The sequence below is a fragment of the Salmo salar genome, chromosome 09 (genome assembly GCF_965601325.2).
Source record: "Salmo salar chromosome 09, fSalSal1, whole genome shotgun sequence".
In the NCBI taxonomy this organism is placed as follows: Eukaryota; Metazoa; Chordata; class Actinopteri; order Salmoniformes; family Salmonidae; genus Salmo; species Salmo salar.
The window spans coordinates 90,049,641-90,062,716 of record NC_138299.1 but is presented as its reverse complement, the minus strand read 5'-3'; positions in this window follow the sequence as shown (position 1 = coordinate 90,062,716).

Genomic DNA, 13,076 nt, shown 5'->3' with positions numbered 1-13,076 from the left:
TGTGTGTTGGCTAGATAGATATAGAACCAGAAGGATGGTGGTTGAATATAGAACCAGAAGGATGTGTGTTAGATATATAGAGAACCAGAGGTGTGAGTGTTAGATAGATATATAGAGAACCAGAAGGATATGTGTTGGATATACAGAGAACCAGAATATGTGTGTTAGATATACAGAGATCCAGAAGGATTTGTGTTAGATAGAGGACAAGAAGGACGTGTGTTAGTAATGGAACAAGAATGATGTGTGCTATATAGATAGATATAGAACCAGAAGGATGTGTGTTAGATAGAGACCCAGAAAGGTGTGTTTTGGATAGATAGATACAGAACCAGTAGGATGTGTGTTGGATAGATAGATAGAGAACCAGAAATATGTGTGTTGGATAGATAGAAAGAGAACCAGAAGGATGTGTGTTGAATGGATAGACAGAGAACTAGAAGGAAGTGTGTTGGATAGATAGATAAATAGATAGAGAACCAGAATGATGTGTGTTGGATAGATAGATAGAGAACCAGAAGGATGAGTTTTGGATGGATATATAGAGAACCAGATAGATGTGTGTTGGATATATGGAGAACCATAAGAATGTTTGTTCGATATATAGAGAACCAGATGGATGTTTGTTGGATAGATAGATAGAGAACCAAAAGGATGTGTGTTGGCTAGATAAATAGAGAACCAAAAGGATGTGTGTTAGATATAGAACCAGAAGGATTGGTGTTAGATATATAGAGAAACAGAAGGATATGTGTTGGATAGATGGATATAGAACCAGAAGGATGTGTGTTGGATAGATAGATATAGAACCAGAAGGATGTGTGTTGTATATAGAACCAGAAGGATGTGTGTTAGATAGGAATGTATAGATCCAGAAGGATATGTGTTGGATATTTTGAGAACTAGAAGGATGTGTGTTAGATAGATAGAGAATCAGAAGGATGTGTGTTAGATAGGTAGATTGATAGAGAACCAGAAGGATGTGTGTTGGATGGATGGATGGATGGATAGATAGATAGATAGATAGATAGATAGATAGATAGATAGATAGAGAAACAGAAAGATGTGTGTTGGATGGATCGATAGAGAACAAGAAGGATGTGTTGGATAGATAGATAGAGAACAAGAAGGATGTGTTGGATAGATAGATAGAGAACCAGAATGTGTGTTGGATAGAGAGATAACCACAAGGATGTGTGTTGGATAGATAGGTAGAGAACCAGGATGTGTGTTGGTTAGATAGATAGAGTACCAGAAGTATGTGTGTTGGATAGATAGATAGAGAACCAGAAGGATTTGTGATGGATGGATAGATAGAGAACCAGAAGGATGTGTGTTGGATGGATAGATTGAGAACCAGAAGGATGTGCGTTGGATAGATAGATAGAGAACCAGAAGAATGTGTGTTGGATGGATAGATAGATAGATAGAGAACCAGACGGATGTGTGTTGGATGGATAGGTAGAGAACCAGAAGGATGTGTGTTGGATAGAGAGATAACCAGAAGGATGTGTTTTGGATAGATAGGTAGAGATCCAGTATGTGTGTTGGATGGATAGATAGATAGAGAACCAGATAAGGATGTGTGTTGGATGGATAGATAGAGAACCAGAAGGATGTGTGTTGATGGATAGATAGATTGAGAACCAGAAGGATGTGTGTTGGATGGATCGATAGAGAACCAGAAGGATGTTTGTTAGATAGATAGATGGAAAACCAGAAGGATGTGTGTTGGATAGAGAGAGAACCAGAAGGATGTGTGTTGGATAGATAGATAGATAGATAGATGATAGATAGATAGATAGAGAACCAGAAGGATGTGTGTTGGATAGATAGATAGATAGAGAACCAGAAATGTCTCGGAGGAGATACACTTTTAGATTTCACTGTTATTAGAAGTGGAGATTAAGTGGATGGGTTTGTTTGAGATGGAAGTCATCCTATTTGCTATACAGTATATTGGTTTTGACCGGAGCCATTAGTTGCACACTATAGTGAACAGGGTACCATTTGGGACCGAACCCCACTGTCATACAGAGGCATCCCTTTATTGTTGATTATGAGGTCAGTGAAAGCTTGACTTGTGTAGATAGAATAGTTTTGTGTGGTGATAATCATTCTGTTTCATACATACTCAGTTGTGTATTAAAGGGATAGTACATGCAGATTGATCACGTCACCAATTACAAAAGAAAGAGATACATTTCTGCATTTAACTGACCGACAATCTACCCCTTTTCCTTTCTCTGGAATTTTTCTAAGTCCTCCTCTTTCTCTCCTCCTCTCTTCCCTCTCCTTTCACTCCTTCCTCCTCCGTCTTGCTCCCTATCCCTCCTCCCTCTCTTTCCCCCTCCCTCTCACTCTTCTTCTCCTCTCAAATGCCGGCTGCATAATTGCCTTTCCGTTCGGCTGCCCGTGGGGGGAAGTGGGGCCTTCACAACGTTACCTTGGTAATAGTGATTGATGGAGTCGATACTCCTCCCTGGTTCCAGAACATCAGGCATCGCCGCACACAGACATGACACATTTTCTGGGAACAAATTATAATCGCCGGCCTCATGATTAATCCCCTCTGGGGAAAGGGAAATATTGTGAATACCTGTGAACTTGTCTACGAGGAGACAGCCAGAGCCGCCCTGTACTATAGACCAGTGTAGTCATGGTTGAAGGTAAATGACCAGTGGATGGTCTTTCAAAGTCATAGTATGGACAGTTGAGGGGAGAGATGGAAGAGGAAGGTCATAGGTGAGGGTGGGAACCGAGGTAGAGGTGAGGGTGGGAACCGAGGTAGAGGTGAGGGTGGGAACCGAGGTAGAGGTGAGGGTGGGAACCGAGGTAGCGGTGAGGGTGGGAACAGAGGTAGAGGTGAGGGTGGGAACCGAGGTGGAGGTGGGTAAAGAGGTGGAGGTGGAGATGGGTAAAGAGGTAGAGGTGGAGATGGGTACAGAGGTAGAGGTGGAGATGGGTACAGAGACAGTGGTGGAGGTGGGTACAGAGACAGTGGTGGAGGTGGGTACAGAGACAGTGGTGGAGGTGGGTACAGAGACAGTGGTGGAGGTGGGTACAGAGACAGTGGTGGAGGTGGGTACAGAGACAGTGGTGGAGGTGGGTACAGAGACAGTGGTGAAGGTGGGTACAGAGACAGTGGTGGAGATGGGTACAGAGGTAGAGGTGGAGATGGGTACAGAGGTAGAGGTGGAGATGGGTAAGGAGGTAGAGGTGGAGATGGGTACAGCGGTAGAGGTGGAGATGGGTACAGCGGTAGAGGTGGAGATGGGTACAGACGACAAGGTGGAGATGGGTTCAGAGATAGACGTGGAGATGGATAGAAAGGCTGAGGTGGAGGTGGATACAGAGGCTGAGGTGGAGGTGGATTTCGAGCTGGAGGTGGTGGTGGGAACAGAGGTGGAGAAGGGTACAGAGGTGGATGTGGAGGTGGGTACAGAGGTGGAGGTGGAGGCGGGTATAGAGGTTGGAGGTGGGTACAGAGGTGGAGGTGGGTACAGAGGTGGAGGTGGGTACAGAGGTGGAGGTGGGTACAGAGGTGGAGGTGGAGGTGGGTACAGAGGTGCAGGTGGAGATGGGTACAGAGGTGGAGGTGGAGGTGGGTACAGAGGTGGAGGTGGGTACAGAGGTGGAGGTGGGTACAGAGGTGGGTACAGAGGTAGAGGTGGAGGTGGGTACAGAGGTAGAGGTGGAGGTGGGTACAGAGGTAGAGGTGGAGGTGGGTGTAGAGGGGGAGGTGGGTAAAGAGGTAGTGGTCGAGGTGGAGGTGGGTACAGAAGTAGAGATGTTGGTGGGTACAGACGTGGAGGTGGGTAAAGATGTAGCGGTGGAGGTAGAGGTGGGTACAGAGGTGAGGTGGGTACAGTGGTAGAGGTGGAGATGGGTACAGAGGTGGAGATGGGTACAGAGGTAGAGGTGGAATTGGGTACAGAGGTAGTGGTGGAGATGGGTACAGAGATAGAAGTGGAGATGGGTACAGAGGTAGAGGTGGGTACAGAAGTAGAGGTGGAGATGGGTACAGAGGGGGGAGGTGGAGGTGGGTACAGAGGGGGGAGGTGGAGGTGGGTTCAGAGGTAGAGGTGGAGGTGGGTTCAGAGGTAGAGCTGGAGATGGGTATAGAGTTAGAGGCTGAGATGGGTATAGAGGTAGAGGTTGAGATGGGTATAGAGGTAGAGGTGGAGGTGGGTACAGAGGTGGAGGTGGGTACAGAGGTGGAGGTGGGTACAGAGGTGGAGGTGGGTACAGAGGTGGAGGTGGGTACAGAGGTGGAGGTGGGTACAGAGGTGGAGGTGGGTACAGAGGGGGTGGGACGAGGTGGGGGAACAGAGGTAGAGGTGGAGGTGGGAACAGAGGTAAAGGTGGAGCTGGGTACAGAGGTTGTGGTGGAGATTGGTACAGAGGTAGCGGTGGAGATTGGTACAGAGGTAGCGGTGGAATTGGGTACAGAGGTGGAGATGGGTACAGAGGTATAAGTGGTGCTGGGTACAGAAGTAGAGGTGGGTACAGAAGTAGAGGTGGAGATGGGTTCAGAGGTTGAGAAGGGTACAGAGGTAGAGGTGGAGGTGGGTTCAGAGGTGGAGGTGGAGGTGGGTTCAGAGGTGGAGGTGGAGGTGGGTTCAGAGGTGGAGGTGGAGGTGGGTACAGAGGTGGAGGTGGGTACAGAGGTGGAGGTGGGTACAGAGGTGGAGGTGGGTACAGAGGTGGAGGTGGGTACAGAGGTGGAGGTGGGTACAGAGGTGGAGGTGGAGATGGGTACAGCGGTAGAGATGGAGATGGGTACAGCGGTAGAGGTGGAGATGGGTACAGCGGTAGAGTTGGAGACGGGTACAGCGGTAGAGGTGGAGATGGGTACAGCGGTAGAGGTGGAGATGGGTACAGCGGTAGAGGTGGAGATGGGTACAGAGTTAGAGGGCAAGGTGGGTACAGAGGTGAGGATGGGTACAGAGGTAGAGGTGGTGGTGGGAACAGAGGTAGAGGTGGGTACAGAGGTAGAGGTGGGTACAGAGGTAGAGGTGGGTGCAGAGGTAGAGGTGGGTGCAGAGGCAGAGGTGGGTAGAGAGGCAGAGGTGGGTAGAGAGGCAGAGGTGGGTAGAGAGGCAGAGGTGGGTAGAGAGGCAGAGGTGGGTAGAGAGGCAGAGGTGGGTAGAGAGGCAGAGGTGGGTAGAGAGGCAGAGGTGGGTAGAGAGGCAGAGGTGGGTAGAGAGGCAGAGGTGGGTAGAGAGGCAGAGGTGGGTAGAGAGGTAGAGCTGGAGATGGGTACAGCAGTGGAGGTGGAGGTGGGTTCAGAGGTTGAGGTGGAGGTGGGTTCAGAGGTTGAGGTGGAGGTGGGTTCAGAGGTAGAGGTGGAGGTGGATACAGAGGTAGAGGTGGGTATAGAGGTAGAGGTGGGTATAGAGGTAGAGGTGGGTACAGAGGTGGAGGTGGAGGTGGGTTCAGAGGTATAGGTGGAGGTGGGTTCAGAGGTATAGGTGGAGGTGGATACAGAGGTGGAGGTGGATACAGAGGTGGAGGTGGGTACAGAGGTGGAGGTGGGTACAGAGGTGGAGGTGGGTACAGAGGTGGAGGTGGGTACAGGGGTAGAGGTGGGTACAGGGGTAGAGGTGGGTACAGGGGTAGAGGTGGGTACAGAGGTGGAGGTGGGTACAGAGGTGGAGGTGGGTACAGAGGTGGAGGTGGAGCTGGGTACAGAGGTTGTGGTGGAGATTGGTACAGAGGTATTGGTGGAGGTGGGTACAGAGGTGGAGGTGGAGGAGGGTTCAGAGGTAGCGGTGGAGATGGGTATAGAGGTAGAGGTGGAATTGGGTACAGAGGTAGTGGTGGAGGTGGGTACAGATGTGGAGATGGGTACAGAGGTAGAGGTGGAGGTGGGTTCAGAGGTGGAGGTGGGTTCAGAGGTGGAGGTGGGTTCAGAGGTGGAGGTGGGTACAGAGGTGGAGGTGGGTACAGAGGTGGAGGTGGGTACAGAGGTGGAGGTGGGTACAGAGGTGGAGGTGGGTACAGAGGTGGAGATGGGTACAGCGGTAGAGTTGGAGATGGGTACAGCGGTAGCGGTGGAGATGGGTACAGCGGTAGAGTTGGAGATGGGTACAGCGGTAGAGGTGGAGATGGGTACAGCGGTAGAGGTGGAGATGGGTACAGCGGTAGAGGTGGAGATGGGTACAGCGGTAGAGGTGGAGATGGGTACAGCGGTAGAGGTGGAGATGGGTACAGACGACAAGGTGGAGATGGGTTCAGAGATAGACGTGGAGATGGATAGAAAGGCTGAGGTGGAGGTGGATACAGAGGCTGAGGTGGAGGTGGATTTCGAGCTGGAGGTGGTGGTGGGAACAGAGGTGGAGAAGGGTACAGAGGTGGATGTGGAGGTGGGTACAGAGGTGGAGGTGGAGGCGGGTATAGAGGTTGGAGGTGGGTACAGAGGTGGAGGTGGGTACAGAGGTGGAGGTGGGTACAGAGGTGGAGGTGGGTACAGAGGTGGAGGTGGAGGTGGGTACAGAGGTGCAGGTGGAGATGGGTACAGAGGTGGAGGTGGAGGTGGGTACAGAGGTGGAGGTGGGTACAGAGGTGGAGGTGGGTACAGAGGTAGAGGTGGAGGTGGGTACAGAGGTAGAGGTGGAGGTGGGTACAGAGGTAGAGGTGGAGGTGGGTACAGAGGTAGAGGTGGAGGTGGGTGCAGAGGTAGAGGTGGGTGCAGAGGTAGAGGTGGGTGCAGAGGTAGAGGTGGGTGCAGAGGTAGAGGTGGGTGCAGAGGCAGAGGTGGGTAGAGAGGCAGAGGTGGGTAGAGAGGCAGAGGTGGGTAGAGAGGCAGAGGTGGGTAGAGAGGCGGAGGTGGGTAGAGAGGCGGAGGTGGGTAGAGAGGCGGAGGTGGGTAGAGAGGCGGAGGTGGGTAGAGAGGCGGAGGTGGGTAGAGAGGCGGAGGTGGGTAGAGAGGCGGAGGTGGGTAGAGAGGCGGAGGTGGGTAGAGGGGCGGAGGTGGGTAGAGGGGCGGAGGTGGGTAGAGGGGCGGAGGTGGGTAGAGGGGCGGAGGTGGGTAGAGGGGCGGAGGTGGGTACAGGGGCGGAGGTGGGTACAGGGGTAGAGGTGGAGGTGGGTTCAGAGGTTGTGGTGGAGATGGATTCAGAGGTGGAGGTGGATTCAGAGGTGGAGGTGGGTACAGAGGTGGAGGTGGGTACAGAGGTGGAGGTGGGTACAGAGGTGGAGGTGGGTACAGAGGTAGAAGTGGAGATGGGTACAGAGTGGAGGTGGAGATGGGTACAGAGGTTGTGGTGGAGATGGGTACAGAGGTAAAGGTGGAGCTGGGTACAGAGGTTGTGGTGGAGATTGGTACAGAGGTATTGGTGGAGGTGGGTGTGGAGGTGGAGGAGGGTTCAGAGGTAGCGGTGGAGATGGGTATAGAGGTAGAGGTGGAATTGGGTACAGAGGTAGTGGTGGAGGTGGGTACAGAGGTGGAGATGGGTACAGAGGTAGAAGTGGAGATGGGTACAGAAGTAGAGGTGGGTACAGAAGTAGAGGTGGAGATGGGTACAGAGGTTGAGAAGGGTTCAGAGGTAGAGGTGGAGGTGGGTTCAGAGGTAGAGGTGGAGGTGGGTTCAGAGGTGGAGGTGGGTTCAGAGGTGGAGGTGGGTTCAGAGGTGGAGGTGGGTTCAGAGGTGGAGGTGGGTACAGAGGTGGAGGTGGGTACAGAGGTGGAGATGGGTAGAGAGGTGGAGGTGGGTAGAGAGGTGGAGGTGGGTAGAGAGGTGGAGGTGGGTAGAGAGGTGGAGGTGGGTAGAGAGGTGGAGGTGGGTAGAGAGGTGGAGGTGGGTACAGAGGTAGAAGTGGAGATGGGTACAGAGTGGAGGTGGAGATGGGTACAAAGGTAGAGGTGGAGATGGGTATAGAGGTAGAGGTGGAGGTGGGTACAGAGGTTGTGGTGAAGATGGGTACAGAGGTAGTGATGGAGATGGGTACAGAGATTGAGATGGGTACAGAGGTAGAGGTGGAGTTGGGTATAGAGGTAGAGGTGGAGATGGGTACAGACGACAAGGTGGAGATGGGTTCAGAGATAGACGTGGAGATGGATAGAAAGGCTGAGGTGGAGGTGGATTTCGAGCTGGAGGTGTTGGTGGGAACAGAGGTGGAGGTGGAGAAGGGTACAGAGGTGGATGTGGAGGTGGGTACAGAGGTGGAGGTGGAGGTGGGTACAGAGGTGGAGGTGGAGGTGGGTACAGAGGTGGAGGTGGAGGTGGGTACAGAGGTGCAGGTGGAGATGGGTACAGAGGTGGAGGTGGAGGTGGGTACAGAGGTGGAGGTGGGTACAGAGGTAGAGGTGGAGATGGGTACAGAGGTGGAGATGGGTACAGAGGTGGAGATGGGTACAGAGGTGGAGATGGGTACAGAGGTGGAGATGGGTACAGAGGTGGAGATGGGTACAGAGGTGGAGATGGGTACAGAGGTGGAGATGGGTACAGAGGTGGAGATGGGTACAGAGGTGGAGATGGGTACAGAGGTGGAGATGGGTACAGAGGTGGAGATGGGTACAGAGGTGGAGATGGGTACAGAGATGGAGATGGGTACAGAGGTATTGGTGGAGGTGGGTACAGAGGTATTGGTGGAGGTGGGTACAGAGGTGGAGGTGGAGGAGGGTTCAGAGGTAGCGGTGGAGATGGGTATAGAGGTAGAGGTGGAATTGGGTACAGAGGTAGTGGTGGAGATGGGTACAGAGATAGAAGTGGAGATGGGTACAGAGGTAGAGGTGGGTACAGATGTAGAGGTGGAGATGGGTACAGAGGGGGGAGGTGGAGATGGGTACAGAGGTAGAGGTGGAGGTGGGTACAGAGGTAGAGGTGGAGGTGGGTACAGAGGTAGAGGTGGAGGTGGGTAAAGAGGTAGTGGTCGAGGTGGAGGTGGGTACAGAAGTAGAGATGTTGGTGGGTACAGACGTGGAGGTGGGTAAAGATGTAGCGGTGGAGGTAGAGGTGGGTACAGAGGTGGAGATGGGTTCAGAGGTAGAGGTGGAGGTAGGTACAGAGGTAGAGGTGGAGATGGGTACAGAGGTGGAGATGGGTACAGAGGTGGAGATGGGTACAGAGGTGGAGATGGGTACAGAGGTAGAGGTGGAGATGGGTACAGAGGTATTGGTGGAGGTGGGTACAGAGGTGGAGGTGGAGGAGGGTTCAGAGGTCGCGGTGGAGATGGGTATAGAGGTAGAGGTGGAATTGGGTACAGAGGTAGTGGTGGAGATGGGTACAGAGGTAGAGGTGGGTACAGAAGTAGAGGTGGAGATGGGTACAGAGGGGGGAGGTGGAGATGGGTACAGAGGGGGGAGGTGGAGATGGGTTCAGAGGTAGAGCTGGAGATGGGTATAGAGGTAGAGCTGGAGATGGGTATAGAGGTAGAGCTGGAGATGGGTATAGAGGTAGAGCTGGAGATTGGTATAGAGGTAGAGGTTGAGATGGGTATAGAGGTAGAGGTTGAGATGGGTATAGAGGTAGAGGTTGAGATGGGTATAGAGGTAGAGGTGGAGATGGAGATGGGTATAGAGGTAGAGGTGGGTACAGAGGTGGAGGTGGGTACAGAGGTGGAGGTGGGTACAGAGGTGGAGGTGGGTACAGAGGTGGAGGTGGGTACAGAGGTGGAGGTGGGTACAGAGGTGGAGGTGGGTACAGAGGTGGAGGTGGGTACAGAGGTGGAGGTGGGTACAGAGGTGGAGGTGGGTACAGAGGTGGAGGTGGGTACAGAGGTGGAGGTGGGTACAGAGGTAGTGGTGGTGTTGGGTACAGAGGTAAAGGTGGAGCTGGGTACAGAGGTTGTGGTGGAGATTGGTACAGAGGTATTGGTGGAGGTGGGTACAGAGGTGGAGGTGGAGGAGGGTTCAGAGGTAGCGGTGGAGATGGGTATAGAGGTAGAGGTGGAATTGGGTACAGAGGTAGTGGTGGAGGTGGGTACAGAGGTGGAGATGGGTACAGAGGTAGAAGTGGAGATGGGTACAGAAGTAGAGGTGGGTACAGAAGTAGATGTGGAGATGGGTACAGAGATTGAGAAGGGTACAGAGGTAGAGGTGGAGGTGGGTTCAGAGGTAGAGGTGGAGGTGGGTTCTGAGGTGGAGGTGGGTTCTGAGGTGGAGGTGGAGGTGGGTTCAGAGGTGGAGGTGGAGATGGGTATAGATGTAGAGGTGGAGATGGGTATAGAGGTAGAGGTGGAGATGGGTGTAGAGGTAGAGGTGGAGATGGGTATAGAGGTAGAGGTGGAGGTGGGTACAGAGGTGGAGGTGGGTACAGAGGTGGAGGTGGGTACAGAGGTGGAGGTGGGTACAGAGGTGGAGGTGGGTACAGAGGTGGAGGTGGGTACAGAGGTGGAGGTGGGTACAGAGGTGGAGGTGGGTACAGAGGTGGAGGTGGGTACAGAGGTGGAGTTGGGTACAGGGGTAGAGGTGGAGATGGGTACAGGGGTAGAGGTGGAGATGGGTACAGAGTTAGAGGGCAAGGTGGGTACAGAGGTGGAGATGGGTACAGAGGTAGAGGTGGTGGTGGGAACAGAGGTAGAGGTGGGTGCAGAGGTAGAGGTGGGTGCAGAGGTAGAGGTGGGTGCAGAGGCAGAGGTGGGTAGAGAGGCAGAGGTGGGTAGAGAGGCAGAGGTGGGTAGAGAGGCAGAGGTGGGTAGAGAGGCAGAGGTGGGTAGAGAGGCAGAGGTGGGTAGAGAGGCAGAGGTGGGTAGAGAGGCAGAGGTGGGTAGAGAGGCAGAGGTGGGTAGAGAGGCAGAGGTGGGTAGAGAGGCAGAGGTGGGTAGAGAGGCAGAGGTGGGTAGAGAGGCAGAGGTGGAGATGGGTACAGCAGTGGAGGTGGAGGAGTGTTCAGAGGTTGAGGTGGAGGTGGGTTCAGAGGTAGAGGTGGAGGTGGGTTCAGAGGTAGAGGTGGAGGTGGGTTCAGAGGTAGAGGTGGAGGTGGGTTCAGAGGTAGAGGTGGAGGTGGATACAGAGGTAGAGGTGGATACAGAGGTAGAGGTGGATACAGAGGTGGAGGTGGGTACAGAGGTGGAGGTGGGTACAGAGGTGGAGGTGGGTACAGAGGTGGAGGTGGGTACAGAGGTGGAGGTGGGTACAGAGGTGGAGGTGGGTACAGAGGTGGAGGTGGGTACAGAGGTGGAGGTGGGTACAGAGGTGGAGTTGGGTACAGGGGTAGAGGTGGAGATGGGTACAGGGGTAGAGGTGGAGATGGGTACAGAGTTAGAGGGCAAGGTGGGTACAGAGGTGGAGATGGGTACAGAGGTAGAGGTGGTGGTGGGAACAGAGGTAGAGGTGGGTGCAGAGGTAGAGGTGGGTGCAGAGGTAGAGGTGGGTGCAGAGGCAGAGGTGGGTAGAGAGGCAGAGGTGGGTAGAGAGGCAGAGGTGGGTAGAGAGGCAGAGGTGGGTAGAGAGGCAGAGGTGGGTAGAGAGGCAGAGGTGGGTAGAGAGGCAGAGGTGGAGATGGGTACAGCAGTGGAGGTGGAGGAGTGTTCAGAGGTTGAGGTGGAGGTGGGTTCAGAGGTAGAGGTGGAGGTGGGTTCAGAGGTAGAGGTGGAGGTGGGTTCAGAGGTAGAGGTGGAGGTGGGTTCAGAGGTAGAGGTGGAGGTGGATACAGAGGTGGAGGTGGATACAGAGGTAGAGGTGGATACAGAGGTAGAGGTGGATACAGAGGTGGAGGTGGGTACAGAGGTGGAGGTGGGTACAGAGGTGGAGGTGGGTACAGAGGTGGAGGTGGGTACAGAGGTGGAGGTGGGTACAGAGGTGGAGGTGGGTACAGAGGTGGAGGTGGGTACAGAGGTGGAGGTGGGTACAGAGGTGGAGGTGGGTACAGAGGTGGAGGTGGGTACAGAGGTGGAGGTGGGTACAGCGGTGGAGGTGGAGGTGGGTACAGCGGTGGAGGTGGAGGTGGGTACAGAGGTGGAGGTGGAGGTGGGTACAGCGGTGGAGGTGGAGATGGGTACAGAGGTGGAGGTGGGTACAGAGGTGGAGGTGGGTACAGAGGTGGAGGTGGGTACAGAGGTGGAGGTGGGTACAGAGGTGGAGGTGGGAACAGAGGTGGAGGTGGGAACAGAGGTGGAGGTGGGTACCGAGGTGGGTACAGGTGGAGGTGGGTACCGAGGTGGGTACAGATGGAGAGGTGGAGGTGGGTACAGATGGAGAGGTGGAGGTGGGTACAGAGGGAGAGGTGGAGGTGGCTACAGTGGGAGAGGTTGAGGTGGCTACAGAGTGGTGGTGGAGCTGGGTACAGAGGTTGTGGTGGATGTGGGTACCGAGGCAGCGGTGGAGATGGGTATAGAGTTAGAGGTAGAATTGGGTACAGAGGTGGAGATGGGTACAGAGATAGAAGTGGGTACAGAAGTAGAGGTGGAGATGGGTACAGAGGTTGAGAAGGGTACAGACGTAGAGGTGGAGGAGTGTACAGAGGGGGAGGTGGAGGTGGGTACAGAGGGGGAGGTGGGTTCAGAGGTAGAGGTGGAGATGGGTATAGAGGTGGAGGTGGGTAGAGGTGGTTACAGAGGTGGAGGTGGGTACAGAGGTGGAGGTGGGTACGGAGGTGGGTACAGGGGTAGAGGTGGAGATGGGTACAGCGGTAGAGGTGGAGATGGGTACAGCGGTAGAGGTGGAGATGGGTACAGCGGTAGAGATGGAGATGGGTACAGCAGTAGAGGTGGAGATGGGTACAGCTGTAGAGGTGGAGATGGGTACAGCGGTAGAGGTGGAGATGGGTATAGCGGTAGAGGTGGAGGTGGGTACAGAGGTGGAGGTGGGTACAGAGGTGGAGGTGGGTACAGAGGTGGAGGTGGGTACAGAGGTGGAGGTGGGTACAGAGGTGGAGGTGGAGATGAGTACAGCGGTAGAGGTGGAGATGGGTACAGCGGTAGAGGTGGAGATGGGTACAGCGGTGGAGATGGGTACAGCGGTGGAGGTGGGTACAGCGGTGGAGGTGGGTACAGCGGTGGAGGTGGGTACAGCGGTGGAGGTGGGTACAGAGGTGGAGGTGGGTACAGCGGTAGAGGGCAAGGTGGGTACAGAGGTGGAGATGGGTACAGAGGTGGAGGTGGGTACAGAGGTGGAGGTGGGTACAGAGGTG